This window comes from Rhagoletis pomonella, unplaced genomic scaffold (genome assembly GCF_013731165.1).
Source record: "Rhagoletis pomonella isolate Grant_MI unplaced genomic scaffold, Rhpom_1.0 Rhpom_scaffold_00001, whole genome shotgun sequence".
Classification (NCBI taxonomy): domain Eukaryota; kingdom Metazoa; phylum Arthropoda; class Insecta; order Diptera; family Tephritidae; genus Rhagoletis; species Rhagoletis pomonella.
Window position 1 is genome coordinate 49322193 of NW_023458555.1, and position 17371 is coordinate 49339563.

The 17371-nt window shown below is 32.9% G+C and overlaps 1 protein-coding gene across 11 annotated transcripts in view; it reads right to left on the minus strand.

The window, feature by feature from the left end:
* The window catches only part of LOC118745751 (TLD domain-containing protein 2), a 321509-nt gene that overhangs the window by 297002 nt on the left and 7136 nt on the right, over positions 1–17371 (minus strand). The window lies entirely within an intron of this gene.

Sequence of the window (17371 nt, forward strand, 5' to 3'; positions counted from 1 at the left end):
CTTAAGGTTGCGCGTAGCAGTAACAAAACGTATGTCTAAAGCAGACAATAAATTAAGTTGTAGAAAAAATAACTTCTGAAGTTGCTAGAATGTTTATTAAGGTTAAACGTTTGTGATGATGAAACACAGGTATGTATGTATGCACACACATGTCTAAAAGGAAGAAACGATTTAGAAGCTAAAAATAAATGGATATAAAAAAGAGCTAAAATGAAACCAAATAATGACGCATTCGACGAAATATCTGTGAATCGGTAAGCAAACACTTGAAAAGGAAAAAATGTATATTAGACCGTACTACCTTATAAGCAAACAAAAAAGTTCGCCGCACACCGCTGAGTCTAAAATGTTTTTGCAACACAAATAGGAAAATACTTTTAATTTTTTCTGGACCCAACGCAGGGGTTGCCTTTTTTAAACTATTCGTCTATCAAGACTTCAACTGATCAGTTCTAGTAGTTACCCACCAGATCTCAGTTCTTTCATCCTAACTCCAGTAAATTATAGCCCTCCAAAAAGCATGAAACTTTTGCTTAGGAAGTATTTTGATTACTCCAGTATAACTATTTAAAAAATTTCTTCAAAATTCAATTCCAATTTTTTTTTCGAAATTGCCTTGCAAAAATGCTTTAGACTCAGTGGTGTGCGGCCAACTTTTTGCTGTTTGCTTATACGGTGATACGGTCTAATGTGCACAAGTTCATATTAAGTAGCTAGGTTATTTAAAATAATTTGTTAAGTTATTAATTCCTTTGAATCATTGTACAAAAGCTACAAAAAAATTACCTAATAATTACTGCTCATTTTTGTGTTTTTCTGTTTTTTTGTCTTATTCTGAAATGAAATCTTCGCTACAAACAAAACGGAATCACTTTTATTTAATTATTTTTAGTCAGTTCCATTCCATTTCATTCTTATAGCAAATTACATTTTTGGCACGAAGTTGAACATATGCGCCATTCGCGGCTGCCAAAACTATCTGCCCGCATCTGGGTATAACTATGTATTTATGTATGTATGCATGTGTGAGTATGTCATTGGAATTATGGGCTGAGCGCGCTTAAGCTGCTGACGCGATCAGAAGTGTTATTTTAATACAAAAAAAACGAAAAGAGTAAAAAGCACGTACTTTAATGTTTATTTTCCAGGCTATATGAAAAAGGCAGCAGGAAAACATAATTTTATTTTATCACTTTAGGAAAAAAATTAAGCTAGAGAACTAACAACAAGCGATATGAAAATAAGGAAGCACATTAAGTTAATTCGAAATTATGTACAGTACAAAAAAAAATCTAGACTTTTCCCCCTTATTCATTCATTGAAGCGCAAATGAGCAGCACTTCAAGCGTCGCATCCAGTAAAACCTGCCCTCACAAGTAAATGTGAACCGGTGACAGTGTGCAATACAAAAAAACTGCCGGTAGCGAACATCGTTTACTTTGGATGTATGCGACTTTTTCTTCACTTGTGGTGAGAAAACATCTTTATCAAACATACATATAAGACACTTTGCGTAGTAGTAAACGGTATGCAAGTGATCGAAAAGACCCTGCAGGAAAAGCTAAAGTTGTGAAAAAACACGTATCCATTAGCCAGAGAATGCACTTTAATGAGGAGAATCATGCTTCGTTTCAAATTACAATACAAAAGGCTCCTGGGAGATTACTTCGTCTTAATTGGTCTTTATGAAGAACACCATGAGCTGGCCATTTTGTGTTCCAAAAATATTAAACACTAGCCTGGATCCCATTTTTGGAATTGTAAAAATCATGATAAAAACATAGCAAGGTATAACCGTTCTCTCAATTTGTCGGCCATGATTTTTTTTTGAAGTTTGCCAACATTTTAAAATCATATAAAAGTGAAAATAAAAAATTGAAATTGTTCGAAATTGTTGTTGCTTGAGATTGAAAATGAAAATGTGTGTGTGAGTTTGTGAGTAAATTTAAAAATTAAATTGTTTGGAAACGTCAAGAATCTCAAAAGTGACTCTCAGCGGTTCTACCTTACTATATTTTTATCATGGTAAAAATTTATTGATATAAATAAGTTTCAAAGTTTCGTGCTCAAGAATTCACAAGCCACAAAATATTTGGGTGACTTGCTGTAATGTAACAAATGTAATTTTTTTTAAATGGCAAAACGCACGCGAAAGTTCGTGAAAATGCGACTGCGGCTATATGTTTATCATTTTCCGGCTTGTACTTATTTCTATTATTATCTTTTTTTTTCTCATTTTGAGTAAATTTGTCACTTTGAGTATTACATTTCCGAAGGCTTTTCACTACGAAATCAGTGGCGATCTTAAAAGAAGAGTACAAGCGGAACTTCAACATATCGGTCAATATTATATCAACTCCGACCGCAAATAGTCCGCAAAATTTCGCGCTGATCTTTGATAGTTCCTTAGGTTTAACGATAAAATTGACGTGAGCACTTTTTGGATTCACTAATTTAGACTATAACAACAGCCACAAGAGTTAACAACACCTTCAGTTAAACACTGTTATTCAACACCGTAAATAGCAATTAAGGCTAGGTGAAAATGCGTTATATCCATGGCTTTACAAACTATCTATTTGCCAAAGAACGCTTAATAAAAATCACGCAATTGATATTAGGAATTGTTACAAAGAAAAAATAAATACGAAAATTAATCCATACAATTTTTTATTTTCTATTTCTTCGGCCTTTGAAGTCCTTTGATTCCATTGATAGTTTAAATTCTCAAATTTAATACATAGAACACTTCTTGTTGGTAGAAGCGAATTTTCCTGCAGGGAATATATGTATGTATGTATGTAGTCATATGTATGTGGTACTATGTACATTATAAAAAGGTATACAAGCCAGTAACGGTGACTATAAAACAAAACGCGATATACTTCCGTAATTAATGCATTGCAGTCAACGGCAATAAAATAAAATGACTTGATCTGCAAAATGAATATAATTATAAAAAAAAACGAATGCACAAATAAATACTGATTAAGTAAACCAAGCGTTTAAGTGGCCAATCAAGAGCTTAACTTAGTGATTCAACTATTTATTTATGAATTGTAGTAAAATTAAGTAACAAGTGCAGATATGCTGTGTTATGAACAGTGTTGCCAGAACTTTTTGGGCGAACCGGCTAAATTGGCAAATAAAACCGGCTAAAAACGGCTAAAATGTTTCAACTAAATTTCACATGTTTTATTTAAATAAATCACGAGTAAAAAGACTATTTCTTGGAGAGAAGTTACAAATTCGAGCCGGAAAAAATTTTGCCAGCAAGAATTTGCAATTAGGAAAAACAAATGATTGTGGCGCATGGTTGGATTTTTTGTCGACGATAATTTGAATAAACAAGTTCGTTAAATTTAAAAATTTACAAACTGGAGCGATTTTAAAATGAAAAATGTAAGTTAATACTTGTTTACTTAATTAATTTAGTTAATACCAATGATTTGAAAGGTACTCGGCAAACGAAAAACTGTATTTTTAATCGGAATGCAATCTCAACCAGAGTCGATATAGTAAACCCGACAAAGAAATTGAAACGTATATTGAAGAAAGTCGGACTGACAAGACATATACACGTATATCCTGTTTTTTCCCCTCTGAAAGAATTTTAAAATTCTATACACTAGCTGGCAGAAAAACTTGCAAATTTGCGTTCGTACAGAAAATCGAAAGTTGCTCTACATGAGAGAGAATTTGGGAGCATTTTTTCTTACTATCTGATATTTTGAGTGATAATTCTCGCTAGATTTTCGACGAACAAACCTATTGTCTTCCCTACAAGGCCTTTTCAGACTGACCGATTCTCAATACACTCAAATAGAAACCAATACACATAAAAAACGCTGTAAAATTTTCCCTTCAATTTTAAGGCAGTAAAACAACGACCTTAAGTTAACATCAACCGAAGCCATTTGTTGACAAGGGATGCAAAATCACAGTTACACAAAAGAACTGGTCAGATTTTTCAGAAATCCCTTCAATTCTGATGTAAAATATGATGAGAATATACTACAGATCACCCATTTAGATGACCGGTCATATGACCGGCAGACGTCTCGTAGGATTCCCAGAGAGGTTTGCTTTACATAGAAATGTGTGCTCTTTTATTTTTATTTTGACTAACTTCAGTGTTGGTTCCTTTAATTCAAGTTGGCATTCGGTTTTTGGAATTTAAATAAGTTCTCAGCAAAAAAGTTTGTTTAAAAAAATACATATGTGTATATAGTGCTTGAAAATATCAATTTTTCCCTTACCTTAAACCTTTGGGAGTGGGCAAAAATGATGTTTTGTAATTTAGGCAGAATTGAATATGCGCTATCTGGGAAGACAATATCTACATGTAATATTTATTCTGTTTGTTGGCACTATATCCAATCTCAAGAGTCTTAACAGTGAAGCAATTTCTTATTTTCTAAGTTTGCGAATAAAACTTCACACTTGAAATTAAGACATTTATAACAAACATTATATGAAGAAAACCCCTTCTTCGTTTGAAATAAAAATAAGCGAAATCGGCCCAATTTCATAAAATCCTGCCTGACATGAAAATTTTCTCCACGATTAGGCTAGTAGCCATTTCTAACAGATTTTGGGTCGCTTAGTCAAAAATGGAAACATATATACATATTTGAAATTTAAGAAAATAGGGCAAATAGCAAAATCCGCTAAAAACGGCTAATTTTTTTCTGCAAAACGGCTAACAAATCGGCTGCCGGCTAAATCGAAATTTCTCCGGCTGTTTGCTATCGCAACCGGCTAAATCTAAAATGGCTAAAATGGAACACTGGTTATGAAGTACACTGAGAAAAGAGTTTAGTTACGTCAACTAAATATGTTTTTCTCAACACATGATTTAGTTATAGTCACATTATTTGGTTATAGCTACCAAATCATGTGTTGAGAGAAATATATTTAACTGAATTTTTTCTGAGTGTACATCAATATCATGGATGTTAGTATGTATTTTATACTTGTACTGGTATCACGAGAGTAAACAAATCTGCGCACTTAAAAATATGTATTTCATTCAATCGTTTCACTTAAATATGCAAAACATGAGCTCCCTTGCAAATGACGAATTCATGGATTCACATAGAATATAAAGTCATGTAAGCAATTACTATCATTACGCCTTGGTTACACCTTGATTAACCAAAATAGTTCCTTGTTTTTGTTTACCAATTAGCATTACAATGAGGTTCGCTGAAAATAGTTAAGACAAAGCTCGATTGTATATACATACATATGTAGTATATGAACAATTGCAATTGTTTATACATACATAAATTATAAATTTACATTTTCCCAACCACTATATTTTACGACACTTTTATGCTGCTCATTGTATGTATGTACATACGTAATATAGTGGCCCTTCATCGGCTAGATGTTTAATATATTAATATTTATTTATTATTGATTATTATGATAAATAATTACAATAGTTTCCTTTTTGGAGTTGTTGGTGCCTGTTGTAAGTACAGTCGTGATTGCATTGTATTGATTGGCATGTGATTGATGAGCCTTGAATGAAGTGGAAATGTGCATACCCTCATATGGGTTTACGCTCAAATATAGATATCTCAGTATGTATAAAAGCGTGGTACAAAAATGCATGTGAAAAAGTAAAGTCGGAATTTTTATGCTCTCACCACCTAGGATTGTTCAATACCGAAAAAACTAAACCCCTATTTTTTATTTTGAAATCAAATAACATTTAGAGGTCGCTCAAAGCGCTCAAAGTGTTCTATGTATTTTATATGGGGGGGAAAAAAACTTTTCGTAGAAATGGTATATAATTCTTGAAAACCAATATTCATCAATCGGAAGACTCTGTTTCTCTTCAGGAGATTCCCAGTAATAATACCCAATTATTTATTTAACCATTTTTGCATAGTAACTATATTTAGAGGTCCGCCAAAAGCCCCAGAAAATGGAATGGGGGGAAAAATAAAAAATCTTCAGAATTAAAAAATGGTTAAATAAACAACTGGGTATTCCTATTGGAAGTGGCCTGAAGAGAACCAGAATTTCTCGATTGAAAAAATATTGGTTTTCAAGAATTCCCTACTATTTCTATGAAAAGTTGTTTATTTCCCATAAAAATACATGGAAAACTTTGAGCGCTTTGAGCGACTTTTAAACACCTTTTGATTTCAAAATAAAAAACATAGGGGTATATTTTTTCGACATAGAACAATCCTAGGTGGTGAGATCATTAAAATTTCAACTTTACTTGTTTTGGATCAACCTATTGTATATACATGAACACAAAAAGTTAACTGGAAACATAATAGAGTTTATAATAAATTCATGATTGGCCTTCCGTTGCAACCAATTGGGGTAAAATTGCAAAAATAGAGGGTTGGTTAATGAGGCAACGGAAATTGTTGTTGAGCTTATAGCCATACACAAGCATAGACGATCAAATATGAAAATAAAGCTATTTATTTACTCATGTAAGGATAATCCAGTGGATGATTATAAATCTAGGTCAAGTATCTAGCAAGTTTTACAAATATGTTTCATTTACGAGAAATTTTATAATACAGGATTTTTTTAAATATCTCTTAAGTTCTTATTTTCATTTTAACTTTTATTAGCTTCTCGCTACTATTCATATCTTTTGTTACAAATATAACATTAATTTATGTATGTATGTATAAATATGTTGTATTTGGATTTTGATCATTATCAGCAAATGGCAAATTTAATTCAAGCTGGTTTCGAAGGAAGAAATAAGAGTAAAATGACGTCAGAAATCTTGAGAACGATGCTTGACAGCTGAAATTTGGTTTAATATTTTATAAAGGTAGAGCATGTAATTATAAGACCACGCGAAGTAATTAACGTTTTGTTAGCTGTGACAGGGATTGCGAAACTTTATAAAAAACAGAAAACACAATCATTTGAAGTTTGCATTTCACCGCAAAAGAAAACAATGGCCAAAATATTAAAAATGCGCGTTAGTAAATATCAAAGATTTGTTATTTTTGGCATGAGCGTCACATTTATTCATACACTCCTTTTTTAATAGCCACGGAACGAAATTCTTTCAGTTTTTAGCTTAGTATCCAGCTTCCAAGAAAAATAAAAAATGCATACATACATACCTACATATATACTAAGTATGTTTATGGGATTGTCATTTCACTATTTCATGTACTCATGTATTTTAACTACATACATTTCATTCATTAATTTCACCTCTGTGTAGGGCATCTCGAAAGTAGCATTTCCAAACACCGGCCCGCAGTGGTTCAAAACTGGAATTTACTGTTGACTAATTAGACTAATTATTATTTTTTAATGAAAGCGCAAAGTGCAGTAAAAGTAGCAATTTGGAAGAAAATCGATTTTCCCATTCCAGCTAATATATGTTACATAACAAAAACTAGTTAGAAACAAAGGTAGGGTTCCCCAAAAAAAAAAACATAATGTCACAAGAAAATTTTTAAATATAATAAATAATGTTCACCAAAATTTAAAAAGAACTTTGAACTTGCAAGTTGCAAGTGGCTAAGAGATTGCGTTAATTTTGAATTGTGTGTTTCAATGAACAGCTATGGTAACTATTAAGGATTCACACAAACCTTGAGCCTTTGCTTAAAAAGCTTCCACAAGTTCAAATAAATTTAACCTGTGTGGCGCCTGCCTTAGGCCTACTATGTGTTCGTTAAGAGGCTGTTCCTCTCTTATTCCTTCGAGAGACGGCGTCCGATTCTAAGCCTATGGATGAAACATTTTGTGCTAGGTCGATGCTAACGCAGGGAAATAAATCCATCTGTGCTAGCAGCTCCAAAGAAATTGGACTATTCTTAAAAACGATGAGCTGCATAAGCTTTATAATGACTTGGACATAGTGCAACAAATTAAAAAACGCTGATTAGGTCATGTCTTATGCATGGATCCGAATGGTTTAGTCCTGAAAGAAATGGCCCCATCAGAATTGGTACTTTGCGTACGTTCCGCTCTAGGATGAAACTGACCGCTGAGTAGACGGTGTGTGTTTTGCATAGAGAGCGTTAGATTAGCAGCCCTTGCGTCGACGGACCCAACGAACGTTGGCCAACACTCACCTTTTGACGCACGTATGTAAGTCCGTCACTGCCGACAGTTGTATAATCCCGCGTTTACACAAGACAAGACCAATGAAAATATGCACATAATTTACACATTGTTTGAGTAAAGTAGGCATCCAGACAATAAACTGTCTTCGAAAAGCCAGAGATAGTGGTGAAGTGGGAATATATTAGTTAGAAAATGTGTATGTTTTGCTATTGTATCTGAAAAATTGACTTGTGTAAACCCCAATTTCGCGGCCATAAGCTACAGCTGATTTTTGTTTGCAGACGCAACGGTTTTTTATATTACACTGAGCAAATTTCCTGGTAATAGCACAGAAAATATATAATCGGAAATTTTCAATAGGCAACAATTAAGAAATTAATAAAGGGTGCTGATTTCTTAAGTCCAATGAGCGATTTTGAACGTCCTGCCTGCACTGCACGTGTTGAAGTTCAAACAAATTTTCTGGGAAATTAGAAATCAAGTAACTACTGCAAAATCGTAACCGACATAGGGGAAAACTTTAAAACCCTATAATATAAATATGTCCAATTCGCAGAGAGTACTGAATGCTACATCGAAGAACAAGAAGGGCGGTTTCAACTGGACATACAAGTCATGGAAAAGAGGTACCAAAGCCGATGGGATCGTCATTTGATAGCTGGCTGGATGCAACATGATTGCTCCACTATACCTTATTAATATATATATAATATATATGTAATCAGATAGGACCTTCCATAATCGGTAAAGTAAGGTTAGGACCAATACAATATTAAATATTAAAATATTAACGGTAAAAAACCAATAAAATATTGTATGTATATATTTTCAAAGCCTAATATAATAATGATAAGAAACTAATTTATAGCATGCCTATGAACATTAGGGTGCATCAATCTCCATACAAAAACTAAAAAGCTTCTGGTTTCCACCGGAATTATAAAATCTACTATATTTGAATGCCTTATTCATAAAAAATAAAGTAGCTTTATAAAAGGTTTATAAATTGAAAAATATATGATAGCGTCAATTTATACAGCTCTTTAAACCTATTTTATTTTTTATGAAAAGGCCATAAGACTTTCGCCTAAATATTAAAAAAAACATATTCAGCCTTATCAAGAGTTTCAATTTCCCCGAACTGGTTCACTTTTCACTTTTGGTTTCCATGTATTTACTATGGGCGGATGTCAAATTTTCGGGTGATTTTGTTTCGGGTGAAACTTAGGATAAGACAGATTAAGATTTATGTGAGCTGCATCGGTTTGAAAATATGTATACCAAAACCCAGTTCAACTATATGTAAAACAAAGTGTTTTAAGAAATACATACCTTTTCCAAAAAAATCACATCAGATGATAGATGAGTTTCAGCTTAGAAGGTTTGCATAAAATTGTTAAAAAATTATTTCAACGGAATCAAAATAATGTGATTTGGAGATATTTTGAAATCGGGCCAGCTCACGTAAATCTTAATTCTTTTCTGAAATATTTTTGTAAAAGCCTTAAGATACATATAAATTTTAGATATACACAGCTACGTTAGAGATGCCGCAACATTTTCTTTTGTTTTTTTTTGTGTGAGGCTCCCTAATGTACATATACAAATATATGTATGTGTATTTAAAAATAATTAAGACATATTGTTGCATTAGCTCACATCGATGCTAACGCAATTTCTATTGATTGTTGCAGCAATTAGGTCCATTGTTGGGCCGCCCCAAACCAACAAACATTTAAAAGGCACAAAAGAGAATTACGAAAGGAAATAAAAAATATGCATAAAGCGTGCATGCATGAATGCATACATACTATACACACGAGTATCTACAAGCACATATGTATACATAAAATAATAATAAATAAATAAATAAAAAAAAAAAAACAAATTGGTTTACCGACAGTTTAAAGTTGAAGCGCTATTAGCGAGCCCACTTACAGCTATTAACCTTTTCATTTCACTACTAAGTCGATGACCTTAAAAAATTATACGAAATGCGGTTAAGTAAAAAAGAAAAAAAAACTAAATAATTATTTGTCTTTCCTGCATTTCCTACACTGTTTGCTTAAATATTTGAGAAATAGCCACCGGTTTTGGTGGACGCACTGCAATATTGCTTATGTGTTATGTGTATGTATGTTGGATGTATTTTGCTGTGTTGCCTTTAACTAGTTTCTTCGTATATACTACTATATTTTATTTCGTATTTAATTTTATTTATTTCATTTTTTGATTTATTTTTTGTCGTCGCCGCTGTCATTGGCTTGAAGTTGTAATAAATTACAACAGAATTACTCATAAAATTGCGTGCGTGCAAAAAACTGCTGAAGCAATGGTCAAAAGGGAAACGAAAATGAAATGAAATTATTATTTATGGAAAAAAATACAATACGAACTTAGTGCAGGGATGGAAAATCGAAATTTCAAATTGTACCTAATTTGGAAATAGAAATGTATCTTTTTTCTGTCAAATGTTTCTAAAAGGTAGCTCACGATTTTGTTAACTTTTTTTATTTTGTCATATCCTGAGTTTCGTCCGAAAAAAAATTAACCCGAAAATTTTTATTCCACCCATAGTAAATACATGAAAATCAAAAGTGGACCATTTCGGGGAAAAATAAACTCATGATAAGGCTGATTATTTTCAGACAATTGATAACAAAATAATAAATTTATAATTTATTTTGCATTAACATGAAAGTGATTAATGTATCATTACAACTGAATTAACATTCATAACATAAACTATTTCTTATAGGACCCCAAAACCCTCATAAAATGCGATTGGGGACCCATAAAAATAATAAACAATTGGGTATTATTTTGGCAGTCTCCTAAAGAGAAGCTACGTTTTCCGATAAAAAAATATTGATATTCAAGAATTCTATACAATTTCTACTAAAACTTGTTTTATCCCCATATAAAATTCATGGAAGGTTTTGAGCCTTTTGGGTGACCTCCAAATAATTAAAAAAAAACAAAAGCCCGGGTATAATGTTTTCGGGATCTTCATTTATTCATTTTGTTTAATCCTGCTTATAAACTGTTTGTTTTTAGTAGTTTACCGACTTTTTTATTCAATATGTCGGCTCTAAATCGCAAACAGTTAATATAGAGGTACACCATCCTGGCTGTAAATTGATCGGTCAATTGTACCTACTTTTTCTAACTCTTTTAGAAGTGGTCCTAGCTAGTAGTCTCTAAAGGAGTAATAAATTGGGTACTTGGTCTAGATTGTGCTGCGTACATAAAGCATTTGGGTATACTTTGTAAACCAGGCCTTTAATACAAAACCTTACGTGGGACTTCGTGGACAGGTGAACTTGAACTAATTTTTTTTTTCAAAATTTTACTTACTTATCCATCTTTTCAAGCTAAATAAATTCCCGCCATTGTACATTCAGATTACAGATATTCCCGACTTTAATTATTATTTGCTTCTACCGCACTTTCAACTCATTAACAATTGAAATTCACACTCATACAGTGTAGCCACTTTGCTAGAAATTCCTCAAAACGTGAAGAGTTTTTCGCTGTTCGCAAAGAATTCAATAAAGGAACTTGGCCTCTTTGCTAAGATTTCTTATTGCCACAATGGCATGTTCAGAATGATATGTGAGTTGCAATTTCTGCTTGTTTACAAAAATTTTCTTAAAATTTTTTTTTCGAGCAGTATTGTCTTAAATATGAAATTTTTTTAGCTATCGTGTAATTGTACCTAAATTGAGCTCAGTGTACCGAACGTACTTTTGGATGCATGTACTTATATATGTATATGTATATAAATACGACCTAGGCTAAGTCAGTTTTTGCAGCACCCAATCCTACATAGTCGCCCAGCCAATAGAGGTCAGGCGAGAGAAGTCAAAAAGCCAGGGCACACGAAGACGCGTCGCCGCATTGCATGCAGCCATGACGAAAGTAAAAAATGAGGCATTCATAATTGCCAAACAATACTAAATACAGCAATACAATACAGATTTTGTCTGAAAATAATAGTGATTTCTTAGTTGTGTGTGTTTTTTTTATAATTTTTCTTGTGCTTTTCTGTGTACAGTGGCTAAAAATGATGCAATATGCAAAGTGTTTTGTGACGCATTAACGCATTTGAAGGTCATTTACTTTCATTGCCGTTGATATAGATGATTTGTTTTGAGTGGGTGTTCGCTTGTCTCGTATGAATCTATAGTATGTAGATATGTACGTATGGATGGATGTACGTACATACGTATGGATGAATGTATGTATGCACAATACAATAACCGTACATATGTACATGTGTAGATGTTGCGAAGAGTGATAATTAAAAGTAATTAGAAAGAATACGTAATAAACAGCAAAATAAATAAGAGCAGTAAAAACGTGTCCCATGTTACATTTCTATAAGTAACGTAACTCGTCTTCTTGGTTTTTTGTAGCGTTGGGCAGTATCGACACCAAAAATTCTCAGAGCTGGATTCTCAAAAGGATCGACAGTTCCCGATTTTTAAAGTATCGATACTCAGTACTGAAAGGTACTCAGAACTCATATGAACTTAAAAGTACTCGGAGCTCGTAAGTAAGTACTTTAAAATACTCCCTACCAATCATAACTCTAATACATGCACTCAGGATCGATTCGAAGTACTCAGTGACGCAGATACTTTACTACTTATTTACATACAATACAGGTACTCAGAAAAAAACTATATTCAATTTGAAGTTTGGTTAATTTTTACATTTAAAATGTAACAAAGTCCGCTTTAGAGGATTTCAGTTTTGGTGTACCTATTTAATTAACGATTTTGGTGCCACTGCTGTAAAATCACAAAACAAAATCAGCTGCTCGCCAAATACAAAGCGCTGCCAGCTAGAGTTGCAAAACTATCGATAGTCAGACCATCGATAGTATTCGATATTATTTTCAAAACTATAGATATATCGTCGATAGTTTCGTATTTATATGGTTTTCGCTAAATTTTGGCATGAAGATTTCCTTTAAAATATACTTGGAAAGACGTTTGGATAGCCTTGTAAACGACCGTACACGTTGTTTTTTTAATGTTCAGTTAGAAGTAAAGTTATTGAAATTTTGAAATGAATTGAAATAAAAAAATTGGGCATTCTGAAATTTTATATTTGTGGTTTTAGATATCATAAGTCATATATAAGGCTTGCTTAATTAAAATTTTAGAACAAGAAACTATTTTTTTTTTTTATCTGAAAAGTAATAGCTTTTATTAACCTTTTATTGAATAGTAAATAGTGGTGTGTAGATAATGTTGAAAGTTTTGGTATAAGTTAATTTGTATCAGTTTTTTTACTGGAGTAAGCGGATTTATTTAGTATTTAGTGTTTGGGATTTATTTAGTATTTAGTGTTTCTACTAGAAGCAGAACATCAAATATTCGCTATCTAGTTGGGAGTTCTTTCTGAAGCGTATTTATTCCGCCTAGCGCCTGGACCGGATCGTAGATTGTTGAAATTATTTCGGGTATGACCTTTCCGTTTCCGTCGTTGGATTCGTTTACCAGCTGCTTTGTAAGTCTTAAGAGGCCATCAAGGAAAAGTCAAGCTTTCTCTGCACTGTTTCGATAGCAATAGTCATTGTTATTTTATTTGAACTGTATCACACTAGTGACCATCATGACGATCTCTGCTTGAAGCGAAATGTAGTGCGGAAGAAATTGTAATAACACGAACAGTAAATGTTACTGCTGAAAAGTTTATTTTCTTCACCAGAAATTGACAATTTGATTTAAATGCTCACATTAGTCACTGGGTTACCTCGAAAACATTGAAATGTTAAATACTTTTAATATAAAGAAAAATTAAATAAAATCAATACAGAAAAGCAAAACCAAACGAAAATAGCAATAGACGTAACTAATGAAGCAAAAAAAAAAACCGACAACTCAAAAAATGAAACGAATAATGACAGTGAACGTGTGCAGGAATGCATTGAACCAGACAAGTTGAAGACAGGTGTATGTATGTGCATATGAATGTATGTATATACATTAGGGTGGGAGAAAATGATTTTAATGTTAAGCTCCCACCACTACGATTTTTCTAAATGGAAAAAAGAAAACCCGTATTTTTTTGTAAAACTGCCTCAGAGACCATGAAGTTTTCCATGTTTTTTATAGGGACATATTATAGAATTATTGAAAATCAATATTTTTCCCTCGGAAAACACTGTTTATTTTCGGGAGACTTTCAATAATAATTCCCATTTGTTTATTTTACAATTTTTGAATACTACTTAACAATATTTTTTGGGTCCGCCATTGCATTTTTTAGGGTTTTTGTGGGACCTTAAAAATTATATAATATTAAAAACTGGTTAAATAAACAATTGGGTATTGTTATTGGAGGTTTCCTGAAAAGTAAGTGTTTTTTCCACATATAAAATACATGGAAAATTTCGTGCGCTTTGTGGCAGTTCTAAATGGCATCCGTTTTAAAAACAAAATTTAGAAAATTCCAAGGAGTTAGAGCTTAACATTTGAAACATGTTTTTTTTTTGGATCACCTTAATATGTATAGTATATATGTATATATCTAAACATACACAAATAAGCTAATCATATGTTCGCTTGTATGTAGTACGTATGTATAAACATATATAAGTAATCGAATGTAGACCAAGTGCGCTGGCTAGTATATGGCAACGACCGACAAGTCGACCAACCAACCAGTCAATCGATCGAACATGTGATGATGATACGAGTACATACCATTATTGTGAGGCAAACTGAGCTTAGTAACATTCACTTTTATGGGGTTAACAAAATAGTGATGTACATGTACATATATTTAGATACATGTATGTATGTATATATGTACATATACATACAGCTATGTATAATAAAAGTAGGCTACTGAAATTAGGTTAGAACTGATATTTGGGTTTAAGTAGAGATTGAATTGGAATGAAACCGTTTAGAGTGGAGCAGCAACGATTTAACCGAAGAAGACGAATAATAAGAAAAAGTGTAGAAGGAAATGAGAATAGCACAGAAAACAATTAATAAAAATGAAATTATAAAAATGGGCAGCACTCAATTTTGCCAGCTTACAAAATGTCACCGGTGTTGCCAACTCGATGTACTTGAATGAAAACGAGAGTTCTTGGTTATTTGCATAAGCGTGCGAAGGCAAGCGAACGGAGGAAGTGAAACAGCAAATGACAAAGGCATACATACATACCTATGTACATACATACATAGTATGTAGGTACATTAGACTGCATCACCAAAAAAAAGTTGCGTTTTTCCGCCGGGATTACGAAATTTATTATATTTTATGACTTCCACCGAAATATTTCTGAAAAATATTCGGATTTACGTGAGCTGGACCAATTGGAATATACCTCCAAAAATGGAGGCTTTTATGAATAAAAATAGTTTCTTAAAGAATTTTTTGGAAAAAATCCCCTCAGATGACAAAACAGGTTAAGCTTTAAAAATCTACATAAAAATATTCAAACATTTTTTCAAAGGAGTTATAAACGATTTTTTAATGTTGTTTTTTATATTTTTTCAAACATTTGTTTAAGAAAAACTGGGCCAAAACTATAACGATATAGTCTTGTCAGGTATCAGTGGAAAGATATTTTCATATTTTCTCACCCTTTCCAATTCCTTGAAAAACTCATTCACATCCCAATTTTTTCTTTATCAAATACCAACACATTTTAATTCAACATGCAATGAGACTCTTTTGTCTTACCTTTCTCTTTCATGCTTTGAATGAGCTTATTTGCAAAGAAATAAAAAGGTGGGAAAATTCCTTTCCAATGATACCTTATAAGTCTGAATCGGTAAAGTTTAGGCTGAGTTGTTCAAGTTCTTTTTTTTTTAACCAGTCTTTGAAAAACAGTACCGATTTTTTTTTGTATGGGGGGATGCAGTCTAATGTACATATAACATTTGTTCATACATTTTTTGCGTATGCAAAAGACTTATTTGTTTAGAGTTGACTTCAAGAGGCAGAATAAATAAAAAAATTTAAAAAATATTTCACACGTCTGCAAATATGAAATCTAAATTTATTCATTTACTTTTAACTACTGTTTTAAATTAGCAAAAATTAGCAGCTAACAGAGTTTTTTGACTTGTCGCATTATATCAAAATTGATGGCTTGAATTTATGAGCAACAAATGTCAATACAATAAAAAGTTGGACACCTAAGCAATAGATGACAAAATATTAATTCGAGTGGTTGATAATAATATATAATATTTTGGTGCTTACAATTTTGCTAAAACGACCGGTGTTAGAAAAAACAGTTTCTAATTAAAATGTTGCTTGGACCAGAGAACCGACCAAGACCCTACGGAGTAGTACACTGAGAAAAGAATTAAGTTATGTCAACTAAATATGTTTTCCTCAACACATGATTCGGTTATAGTTATATTATTTGGTTATAGTTATCAAAACATGTGTTGAGAGAAATTTATCCTTTTACTCAGAAAAAAGTCAGCTGTGTAAATATATTTCTCCCAAAACATGATTTGGTTATGTAACAACATATCAACTATTTTCCTCGCACAAAAGATCGCTGCTGCACGAACCCCCAGAACTGCGAGTATGAGTCGATTAGCACTACATCGTTTCTTCAAAATATCCTGAAAAGGGTGACAGACGCACCCATCAATTAAAAAGTAGCTTGCAAAGCATATAGTCAAAGGTAAAAAAAAAAAATCCATAAGGTTGTTATTCGAATCGAGGTAGCCATTGAGAATATATAATTCGCGTTTGAATATACCCAAGACTTTCGAAATATGCGAGGAGTGACGCAGACAAAGCTTCAGCTTACACTTGAGAACAAGATAAGCTACATGTTTAGCTGTAGAAGTGTTTCTACACACTGAGGATTGCCTGAGACCACTGAACCGATCTACGAAGATACGCCACAGGGGAGCGTATTAGCGCTAGCACTACTTTGCACGATGGCGGCCAACGAGTAACTCAAGGAAATGAAAGGAGGTCTTGCTGAGCTCGCTGCTTATGCAGATGAAGGCTTCCTCACAGTAAGCTCATTCATGAGCCAAGCGCTATGAGGTACACACCTGTGGATAAGCAAAGAACACCAGTGATCGGCAGGACATAGCTTACTGATCGCTCTCTGAGCACATGTGTGTTTCCCACGTACACGAACAGCACGCATGTAAAGAATGTTTCCTAAGGTCAAGGAGTACTCCAAAATTTACCGAAATACATACATATAAAAAATGTGGTCCAAATAACATTGCGATGCCCTAAAGAAGGACCACATACTCCAGCTCTGCATTACATCAGAGTAGCACAA